This window comes from Alosa pseudoharengus, unplaced genomic scaffold (genome assembly GCF_046254945.1).
Source record: "Alosa pseudoharengus isolate Yale_2024_CS ecotype anadromous, Long Island Sound unplaced genomic scaffold, YU_APseudo_1.1 YU_APseudo_1.1_scf_12, whole genome shotgun sequence".
In the NCBI taxonomy this organism is placed as follows: Eukaryota; Metazoa; Chordata; class Actinopteri; order Clupeiformes; family Clupeidae; genus Alosa; species Alosa pseudoharengus.
Window position 1 is genome coordinate 8724108 of NW_027468587.1, and position 12022 is coordinate 8736129.

The following is a 12022-nucleotide window of genomic DNA, read 5'->3' on the forward strand; positions in this document are numbered from 1 at the left end:
TTGTTTAACAGCAGACTGACAAACATACGTTCAGTAATATTAACGTTAGTGGCAGTGATAGTTCTACCGTTAGCTAGGTAAGGGATAATGGACGACACGGTGGTCTGTTCACAGAAGTTAATGCACGGTCGAGGTTGTAAAACGGCCCCGACGCGAAGCGGAGGGCCGTTTAAACCTCGTAGTGCATTAACTTCTGTGAACAGACCACCGTGGAGGGCGTATCCCAAGATTCTGATGAACTTTAGCTTTGAAACATCGCTATTTTACTTAGCCTGCTGTCATCCATCTAGCTAAAAGCCACCTCCGTCATATGCTACAATGTTGCAATGTTCTGAAAGTCTGCATTTTACAGCTCGGATGCAACGTGACAGTTCATTTAAACTTCACAACGAGTTTGGCGAATTAATATACAAGTGTGATACGGCCAAAAAATGGATCTACTTCATAGGTGTGCAGATAACATACGGTTAATGGTCGTTCTAAATTACGTAGGACAATGGGAAATTCAACCAAGCAGTGGAATAACTCATGTTAACACATTCAGTTAGTTAAATTCAAGTTGTCTGTAATGTTAATGTTACCACCAAAAACCACCCAGTAAGTTACATGGCTATAATATGAAGCTACCCTGAATGAATTATTATGTTGTTTGAAGTGGGCCTTTGAAGTAGGCCTATTAGGTCAGAACTGGTCGAGGCCCCCTTTTGCAAGATTTATTAAACCCATTTAGGCCTAGGCTACAATATAGCCTATAGCTTAGGCTACTATACGGCAAATGTAAAAATAAATTAAAGGAGAATTCCGGCAATTTTTCACATCTCCGTTTGGGGGACTTTTCATGGAAAGTTTGGGAACCCCTGGCCTATAATTAGTCTTCTCTGAAATGCATTTGTTGAATTAACAAAAGACCAACGTTGACTTAGGTAGGCCTACAAAGTAATTTTGTCTATCTTAAAGGAACCGTATGTAAGAAATGTATTTCAATTAATCATAAAATGGCCCTAATATGTCACTAGACATTAAGAAATCTTATTCCACTGCTTGGTTGAATTTCCCATTGTCCTACGTAATTTAGAACGACCATTAACCGTATGTTATCTGCACACCTATGAAGTAGATCCATTTTTTGGCCGTATCACACTTGTATATTAATTCGCCAAACTCGTTGTGAAGTTTAAATGAACTGTCACGTTGCATCCGAGCTGTAAAATGCAGACTTTCAGAACATTGCAACATTGTAGCATATGACGGAGGTGGCTTTTAGCTAGATGGATGACAGCAGGCTAAGTAAAATAGCGATGTTTCAAAGCTAAAGTTCATCAGAATCTTGGGATACGCCCGCTTGACAACGGGAGAGATAGAACTAACGACTGGCCTTTGGCCGTAGCAACCATCCATTTAGAACTAGTAACGGCAGTTTGTCCTGTGAGTTGAGAAATTAGTTGATATGTGTCGGAAGAAATTAGTTCTACAAACAAGACAGTTTTAGCGATTAAAACGTTTAAATTGTAACAGGAAATGAACACAACGCAAGTGGCAACAGTGGAATAAGCGGGATAATGGACTCCACGGTGGTCTGTTCACAGAAGTTAATGCACTATGAGGTTTAAACGGCCCTCCGCTTCGCGTCGGGGCCGTTTTACAACCTCGACCGTGCATTAACTTCTGTAAACAGACCACCATGTCGTCCATTATCCCTTACATGTTAATTTCAAATACTTATATCACTGACAACAGTAGTCCGGCCAGGATATTGTCATTTAAAAAGTGAAGTTGCAGCCCTCAACTGATAGCCTGGCGGGCCATCCTATGTCATTGAAATGTATAGTCTGGAATTGAATCATTCACCTGCTTAATCCAAGGGGCGGGCAGAGAATTGTCAAACTGCCTAGGCATGCAATAGGCCAGCGCTACGACCATATCCGTATCCGGTCGGCAAAACGGCAAATACATCCTTCTTCGAAAGGAATGACTTAAGTGCATTGTGCTGCTCTACTTTCAAAGAAAAGCACAAGTCCAACTCCTCCAAAGTTGACGCCAACGCCGATTCAAACAACCGCTCTTCGTTCGCCATAGCCACCTTCCTTGTTGTTCACCGTCGCAGGACGTTATCCTGTTAAGCCCGCCTTAAGACTCTCTAACAAAATAGAGCGCTGTGATTGGATGAAGTCCACGGCGTCAGCCAATAGAAATTCCTATGGTTTGATACTAGACGTACAGGCTGAGCAAATTAATTTGCCGCCGCTAGGGTGCGTCTAGATTTCTAGGCTACTCAACTGATGTTGATGTTGTGTTTTGTCATGTCATTCTGTGTTTTGGCCTGATGCGCCACCCTCCACCTATCTACTAATCACGAAGTCAGTAGTGTTTCGGCATCCAGGTTGGCAATCTCGAGTCAGGGAGGAGGGGGAGGGGATACACCTCTCTACAGTAATTTGAAAGTGATTGCAGTACCAGTTTTGGCCACAATCTTACATATGGTTCCTTTAACAGGCGGATACATTGGCCAGGCTAGGCTACTTTGTGCCACACTCACACTCACTTTATTTGTCAAGTCAAGTCAGTTTTATTTTTAAAGCGCATTTAACATGCACAGAGTGCAACCCAAAGCGCTCCACAAACAAGACACAACAAAAAGACAAAAGATGCCGGATGGAGGGTGCCCATGACATGACAAAGGCTACATTTAAAAAATAATAAACACAAAAGTAGCCTACAGCTCTTTAAAGGGGAACTTGGCAACTATTTCAACGTAATAAACCCGTTTAGAAATCATTTGGATGGTTAAATGACCTGTTCCGGTGAAAATGGTGACTTTTCCCGCTGCCCCTAGCGTCCCCAGGCGGAAAACCAACCTTGCAACATTGAGACTACCGTCCCGAAAAGATAAGTGAGAAACAAGAAACTAGTTTTAAATCGTGTTTCTTACCTTGTAACATCCACATTGTCTGCCAAACTTATGCTAACCGTTTTGCTAGCTTGTAAACAAAATCCATGTGCTTTATCTTTACCTTTTTCCACAGTTTAAAATAGCATAATGCACAATTTCTCCAGCAGAGGGGGAAATCCTGCCAAGTTGCCCTTTAATTTTCGTTTTCCAAACGTCATCTGCGATATGACTTCCGTTCTGTGTTTTGCATTTGAGTAGCCTACATGATATGGGTGGGAAATGTATGGTAGGCTAGAGCAAAAAACATAACCTACAAACGTCTTACTGCCAGTGGAACCGAGGTGAAGTTAGTTTGATATTTGATATTCGGATATTCGACAGATTTTCAAAAAAAAAATGTATGCGGCCAGTTTCACCCCGTGTTTGCAGACAATGTACAAACAGATGACCTGTCTACTTGCTCCCAGCCGACCTTAGGGACAGTCTAAAAAGTACCTTCTGAATTACCTTCATAGTCTTTTTTGTCAATAGCTTTGACATCATGTGACCTAGTGACTCCAAACCAATGCAGAATATTTATCCTATATGGGACTCATCAGACACACCCCTTTTTTGATAGTCTGTATGCACACTGTATTTTATATGAATATTTAGTAAAAAAATACATTATATCCTATATGAATGGTCCTCTTTTTTCAATACCTCCCAAGTCATGTGAACTAGTGACTCCAAACCAATGCAGAATAGTTATCCTATATGGGACTCATCGGGCACACCTCTTTTTATGGTCACTGTATGCACACTGTATTTTACATTAATATTTTAAAGGAAATACTTTATTTCATATAAGAAACAGTCTCCTTTTTTTCAATACCTCCCAGGTCATGTGACCTAGTGACTCCAAACCAATGCAGAATTGTTATCCTATATGGGACTCATCGGGCACACCTCTTTTTATGATCACTGTATGCACACTGTATTTTATATGAATATTTTGTAAAAAAAATACATTATTTACCATAAGAAACGGTCTCCTTTTTTTCAATACCTCCCAAGCCATGCGACCTAGTGACTCCAAACCAATGCAGAATAGTTATCCTATATGGGACTCATCGGGCACACCTCTTTTTATAGTCACTGTATGCACACTGTATTTTATATTAATATTTTAAAGAAAATACATTATTTCATATAAGAAACAGTCTCCTTTTTTTCAATACCTCCCAGGTCATGTGACCTAGTGACTCCAAACCAATGCAGAATAGTTATCCTATATGGGACTCATCGGGCACACCTCTTTTTATGGTCACTGTATGCACACTGTATTTTATATGAATATTTTAAAGAAAATACATTATTTCCCATAAGGAATGGTCTCCTTTTTTTCAATACCTCCTAAGCCATGTGACCTAGTGTCTCCAAACCAATGCAGAATAGTTATCCTATATGGGACTCATCAGACACACCTCTTTTTATGGTCACTGTATGCACACTGTATTTTATATGAATATTTTGTAAAAAAAATACGTTATTTCCTATATGAATGGTCCTCTTTTTTCAATACCTCCCAAGTCATGTGACCTAGTGACTCCAAACCAATGCAGAATAGTTATCCTATATGGGACTCATCGGGCACACCTCTTTTTATGGTCACTGTATGTACACTGTATTTTTTATGAATATTTTAAAGAAAATACATTATTTCATATAAGAAACAATCTTCTTTTTTTCAATACCTCCCAGGTCATGTGACCTAGTGACTCCAAACCAATGCAGAATTGTTATCCTATATGGGACTACTCATCGGGCACACCTCTTTTTATAGTCACTGTATGCACACTGTATTTTATATTAATATTTTAAAGAAAATACATTATTTCATATAAGAAACAGTCTCCTTTTTTTCAATACCTCCCAGGTCATGTGACCTAGTGACTCCAAACCAATGCAGAATAGTTATCCTATATGGGACTCATCGGGCACACCTCTTTTTATGGTCACTGTATGCACACTGTATTTTATATGAATATTTTAAAGAAAATACATTATTTCCCATAAGGAATGGTCTCCTTTTTTTCAATACCTCCTAAGCCATGTGACCTAGTGTCTCCAAACCAATGCAGAATAGTTATCCTATATGGGACTCATCAGACACACCTCTTTTTATGGTCACTGTATGCACACTGTATTTTATATGAATATTTTGTAAAAAAATACGTTATTTCCTATATGAATGGTCCTCTTTTTTCAATACCTCCCAAGTCATGTGACCTAGTGACTCCAAACCAATGCAGAATAGTTATCCTATATGGGACTCATCGGGCACACCTCTTTTTATGGTCACTGTATGCACACTGTATTTTATATGAATATTTTAAAGAAAATACATTATTTCCCATGAGGAATGGTCTCCTTTTTTTCAATACCTCCCAAGCCATGTGACCTAGTGACTCCAAACCAATGCAGAATAGTTACCCTATATGGGACTCATCAGACACACCTCTTCCTATAACCATTGAAAGCACACTATTTTATATTAATATTTTAAAGAAAATACATCGTTTCCTATAAGGAATGGTCTCCTTTTTCAATACCCCCCCCCCCCCCCAAGGGAAGTGACGTAGGGACACCAAACCAATGCAGAATATCCTTTATGGGACTAATCAGACACACCTCAAATTAATATAATTTTTGCACGTACTATTTTATAGTACCCATTTGTTTCCTATGGAAACTGTGTTTTCTCAATACCTTCCATATAATAGTAGATGCCAAATCATTTTTCATATTGAGGTGTGTCTGATAAGTACCCCATAGCAGAACAGTTCTGTATTGATCTGTGTTGTCTAGGACCCCTTATATGGCAGCTATTGAGCAAAAAGCTGTTTTCCATAGGAAATAAATATGATAGTTCATGCAAAATATTATTTCACATTGACATGTGTCTGATTATTATCACATAGCAGAACAGTTCTATGTTGATCTGTGATGTCTAGCGAGAAAAAAGCTTGCGAGGTATATATATGAAAAAAGAGGACCATTCATATAGGAAATAATGTATTTTTTTTTACAAAATATTCATATAAAATACAGTGTGCATACAGTGACCATAAAAAGAGGTGTGCCTGATGAGTCCCATATAGGATAACTATTCTGCATTGGTTTGGATTCACTAGGTCGCATGGCTTGGGAGGTATTGAAAAAAAGGAGACCGTTTCTTATGGTAAATAATGTATTATCTTTAAAATATTCATATAAAATACAGTGTGCATACAGTGATCATAAAAAGAGGTGTGCCCGATGAGTCCCATATAGGATAACAATTCTGCATTGGTTTGGAGTCACTAGGTCACATGACCTGGGAGGTATTGAAAAAAAGGAGACTGTTTCTTATATGAAATAATGTATTATCTTTAAAATATTCATATAAAATACAGTGTGCATACAGTGATCATAAAAAGAGGTGTGCCTGATGAGTCCCATATAGGATAACAATTCTGCATTGGTTTGGAGTCACTAGGTCACATGACTTGGGAGGTATTGAAAAAAAGGAGACTGTTTCTAATATGAAATAATGTATTTTCTTTAAAATATTCATATAAAATACAGTGTGCATACAGTGACTATAAAAAGAGGTGTGCCCGATGAGTCCTATATAGGATAATTATTCTGCATTGGTTTGGAGTCACTAGGTCACATGACCTGGGAGGTATTGAAAAAAAAGAGACTGTTTCTTATATGAAATAATGTATTTTCTTTAAAATATTCATAAAAAATACAGTGTGCATACAGTGACCATAAAAAGAGGTGTGCCCGATGAGTCCCATATAGGATAACTATTCTGCATTGGTTTGGAGTCACTAGGTCGCATGGCTTGGGAGGTATTGAATAAAAGGAGACCGTTTCTTATGATAAATAATGTATTATATTTAAAATATTCATATAAAATACAGTGTGCATACAGTGACCATAAAAAGAGATGTGTCTGATGAGTCCCATATAGGATAACTATTTTGAATTGGTTTGGAGTCACTAGGTCACATGACCTGGGAGGTATTGAAAAATAGAAGACTGTTTCTTATATGAAATAATGTATTTTCTTTAAAATATTCATAAAAAATACAGTGTGCATACAGTGACCATAAAAAGAGGTGTGCCCGATGAGTCCCATATAGGATAACTATTCTGCATTGGTTTGGAGTCCCTAGGTCACATGGCTTGGGAGGTATTGAAAAAAAGGAGTCTGTTTCTTATATGAAATAATGTATTTTATTAAAAGAATTCATATAAAATACAGTGTGCATACAGTTGCTATAAAAAGAGGTGTGTCTGATGAGTCCCATATAGGATAACTATTCTGCATTGGTTTGGAGTCACTAGGTCGCATGGCTTGGGAGGTATTGAAAAAAAGGAGACCGTTTCTTATGGTAAATAATGTATTTTCTTTAAAATATTCATATAAAATACAGTGTGCATACAGTGACAATAAAAAGAGGTGTGCCCGATGAGTCCCATATAGGATAACTATTCTGCATTGGTTTGGAGTCACTAGGTCACATGACTTGGGAGGTATTGAAAAAAGAGAACCATTCATATAGGAAATAATGTATTTTTTTTACAAAATATTCATATAAAATACAGTGTGCATACAGTGACCATAAAAAGAGGTGTGCCCGATGAGTCCCATATAGGATAACTATTCTGCATTGGTTTGGAGTCACTAGGTCACATGACTTGGGAGGTATTGAAAAAAGAGGACCATTCATATAGGAAATAATGTATTTTTTTTACAAAATATTCACATAAAATACAGTGTGCATACAATGACCATAAAAAGAGGTGTGTCTGATGAGTCCCATATAGGATAACTATTCTGCATTGGTTTGGAGTCACTAGGTCACATGGCTTGGGAGGTATTGAAAAAAAGGAGACTGTTTCTTATATGAAATAATGTATTTTCTTTAAAATATTAATGTAAAATACAGTGTGCATACAGTGACCATAAAAAGAGGTGTGCCTGATGAGTCCCATATAGGATAACTATTCTGCATTGGTTTGGAGTCACTAGGTCGCAAGGCTTGGGAGGTATTGAAAAAAGGGAGGCCGTTTCTTATGGTAAATAATGTATTTTCTTTAAAATATTCATATAAAATACAGTGTGCATACAGTGACTATAAAAAGAGGTGTGCCCAATGAGTCCCATATAGGATAACTATTCTGCATTGGTTTGGAGTCACTAGGTCACATGAATTGGGAGGTATTGAAAAAAGAGGACCATTCATATAGGAAATAATGTATTTTTTTCACAAAATATTCATATAAAATACAGTGTGCATACAGTGACCATAAAAAGAGGTGTGCCCGATGAGTCCCATATAGGATAACTATTCTGCATTGGTTTGGAGTCACTAGGTCACATGACTTGGGAGGTATTGAAAAAAGAGGACCATTCATATAGGAAATAATGTATTTTTTTTACAAAATATTCATATAAAATACAGTGTGCATACAGTGACCATAAAAAGAGGTGTGCCTGATGAGTCCCATATAGGATAACTATTCTGCATTGGTTTGGATTCACTAGGTCGCATGGCTTGGGAGGTATTGAAAAAAAGGAGACCGTTTCTTATGGTAAATAATGTATTATCTTTAAAATATTCATATAAAATACAGTGTGCATACAGTGATCATAAAAAGAGGTGTGCCCGATGAGTCCCATATAGGATAACAATTCTGCATTGGTTTGGAGTCACTAGGTCACATGACCTGGGAGGTATTGAAAATAAGGAGACTGTTTCTTATATGAAATAATGTATTATCTTTAAAATATTCATATAAAATACAGTGTGCATACAGTGATCATAAAAAGAGGTGTGCCTGATGAGTCCCATATAGGATAACAATTCTGCATTGGTTTGGAGTCACTAGGTCACATGACTTGGGAGGTATTGAAAAAAAGGAGACTGTTTCTTATATGAAATAATGTATTTTCTTTAAAATATTCATATAAAATACAGTGTGTATACAGTGACTATAAAAAGAGGTGTGCCCGATGAGTCCTATATAGGATAATTATTCTGCATTGGTTTGGAGTCACTAGGTCACATGACCTGGGAGGTATTGAAAAAAAGGAGACTGTTTCTTATATGAAATAATGTATTTTCTTTAAAATATTCATAAAAAATACAGTGTGCATACAGTGACCATAAAAAGAGGTGTGCCCGATGAGTCCCATATAGGATAACTATTCTGCATTGGTTTGGAGTCACTAGGTCGCATGGCTTGGGAGGTATTGAATAAAAGGAGACCGTTTCTTATGATAAATAATGTATTATATTTAAAATATTCATATAAAATACAGTGTGCATACAGTGACTATAAAAAGAGATGTGTCTGATGAGTCCCATATAGGATAACTATTTTGAATTGGTTTGGAGTTACTAGGTCACATGACCTGGGAGGTATTGAAAAATAGAAGACTGTTTCTTATATGAAATAATGTATTTTCTTTAAAATATTCATAAAAAATACAGTGTGCATACAGTGACCATAAAAAGAGGTGTGCCCGATGAGTCCCATATAGGATAACTATTCTGCATTGGTTTAGAGTCACTAGGTCGCATGGCTTGGGAGGTATTGAAAAAAAGGAGACCGTTTCTTATGATAAATAATGTATTATCTTTAAAATATTCATATAAAATACAGTGTGCATACAGTGACTATAAAAAGAAGTGTGTCTGATGAGTCCCATATAGGATAACTATTTTGAATTGGTTTGGAGTCACTAGGTCACATGATGTCAAAGCTATTGACAAAAAAGACTATGAAGGTAATTCAGAAGTTACTTTTTAGACGGTCCCTATGGTCGGCTGGGAGCAAGTAGACACGTCATCTGTTTGTACATTGTCTGCAAACACGGGGTGAAACCGGCAGCATAATTTTTTTTTTTTTGAATATCTGTCGAATATCCGAATATCAAATATCAAACTAACTTCACCTCGGTGCCAGAGGACTTGGGTCCTATCGTGGTGTAGAGGTAAGTCCATTTCGACAGCCTTGTCAATGTCAATGTCAATGTCAAATTTATTTATAAAGCGCATTTACAGACGGCTTAGCCGCACCAAAGTGCTTCACAATACAGTGCAATAAATTAAACAGGAAGGCACAAAAAAAACAAAACAAAAAGGGCTATAGTTAAAATAAATTAAGAAAAGAAAAAGAACATTTAAAACTAAACACTGGGGCATAAAGGGAGACACTAGCCAAAGGCAAGTGAAAAGAGGTGGGTCTTTAAAAGGGACTTAAAAACATTTAGAGGCTGAGCTGAACGGATGTGGAGGGGGAGGCAGTTCCAGAGTCTAGGGGCTGCCTCTGAAAAGGCTCTGTCCCCCCTAGTTTTCAGCCTCGCCCTGGGTTCTTCCAGCCGCAGTTGGTCTGCTGACCGTAGTGCTCTGGAAGGGGAATGGTGGTGTAGAAGATCAGACAGGTGGGGGCCAGACCATGGAGAGATTTGTATACAGTTAAGAGGAGTTTGAAATTGATGCGGTAGCGGATGGGGAGCCAGTGGAGTGAAGCCAGAACTGGGGTGATATGTTCACGTTTTTTAGTTTAGTTGTCGGTGACTCGGTCAGTATGGCTTGACGAGCACTTATGGCAGGGAGAGCACTGCAAATTCTATGGTTCTGAGTTTAACCCAGATAGCAAAATCAGATTGGCAGATAGGGGACGGCTGGTTGTATGCGCCGGTGCCACTTTACTTTAGCTTAACTTGTCATGAATATTAAGAAAAGTTAATAAAATTATATATGGAGTATAACTGAGCAAATGAAAAAGATTTTAAATTAATAGTGGCAAAATATTGGGCAATTTGTCTGCAATCCGCCAGCGGACCGCCAGAGAATCGATGAGCAAAATGCCAGCGGACCGCCAGCTATGGCCTCAATGGAGCGACAGTCGGTCCGCCAGCCAGCCTCTTGCTATCTGGGAAGTTACATCTACAAAATTATATCACAAAATGTAGGACACCCCCTACATTTTCTGCCCAAAATTCTTGTGCTGCTCAAAGTGTTACAACTACGGGCAGATACTTTCTAATGAGGAGACGGCACTCATCCTCAATATAAATGCATGGGCTTAGTTCGTAAGGCCATTATGGCTACATTAGTATTACGCATAATAGTTTTTAGCAACAATAGCAATAATTACGACACAATAGCAATAATAACGACAACAATACAAATGGGCTAATAAATGTTCATTTAATGAAGTTTCAACATTGTACAGTTTTACTACATGTATGCATGTTCAACACACGCCTATCCATCATGTTCCAACAGAATACATGTTGCACCAATTCTGAGCACATGTTGGAGACGTGTAAGTAGGCTACATGTAGGTATGCAGGCTGCTTATAAAAAGGGCAATTATTCTTATACATGTCAGTAAGGCGGATGGTATGTTTGGTTGGTTGATCGGTTGGTCGATCACATGGACGGTCGGAAGGTTTTAGGAACGATTCCCGCGCCATACCCGTCCGATAAATAGTACACTAGATGGGTTTACATGGACACATTTAATCCGATTAGAATCAGATTCATGCCTCAATTGGAATAAAAATACTAATATAAACACCTTGATTGGAATACAACTGGCCAATCCCATTTGAATTTCATTCTGATTGAAAAGGGTGGTGCATTGATTAGCCAAGCTCAACCAGATTGCAGAATTTTTGTTCCAGCAAACACAAACAACCTTTTATTTCACAATAACAATTGGCTTTATAACAATTACACTACCACTGTGGTTATCTTAAAGTAGTGTTTCTCAAACTTTTTCAGACCAAGGACCACTTAACCAATAATAATAATTTTAAAAAAACACCACCTAGATAAAAAAAAAAAAAAAACAGTAGACTTCAACAGTATATTACACAATAGGCATACTCACTAAACCACCTTGCTTATTGTCTTTGCACCTCGCTTATTGTGTCAGAGGATATATATGATTTAAACTGGTGTAGCTTACATAGGCAGTGTAGCAGAACTGTTTGGATTTACAAAATAAAGAAAATTGAAAAGCTTTACAAAGTTCTGCTCAAAACGTTGCAGCGTTGCGTGCTTGGTGGTCTTTGGG

The 12022-nt window shown here is 37.7% G+C and overlaps 1 protein-coding gene across 5 annotated transcripts in view; it reads left to right on the plus strand.

Annotated features, from left to right (window-relative positions):
- Positions 1–3143: 3143 nt before the first annotated feature.
- Positions 3144–12022, plus strand: part of LOC143118877 (nuclear body protein SP140-like protein) — a 42607-nt gene continuing 33728 nt past the window's right edge. For all 5 annotated transcript variants that reach the window (XM_076280008.1, XM_076280009.1, XM_076280010.1 and 2 more), the window contains exons 1-2: positions 3144–3222; positions 9900–9926. The gene's annotated coding sequence lies outside the window, so the exon portion shown is untranslated. The remainder of the gene's footprint in view (positions 3223–9899; positions 9927–12022) is intronic.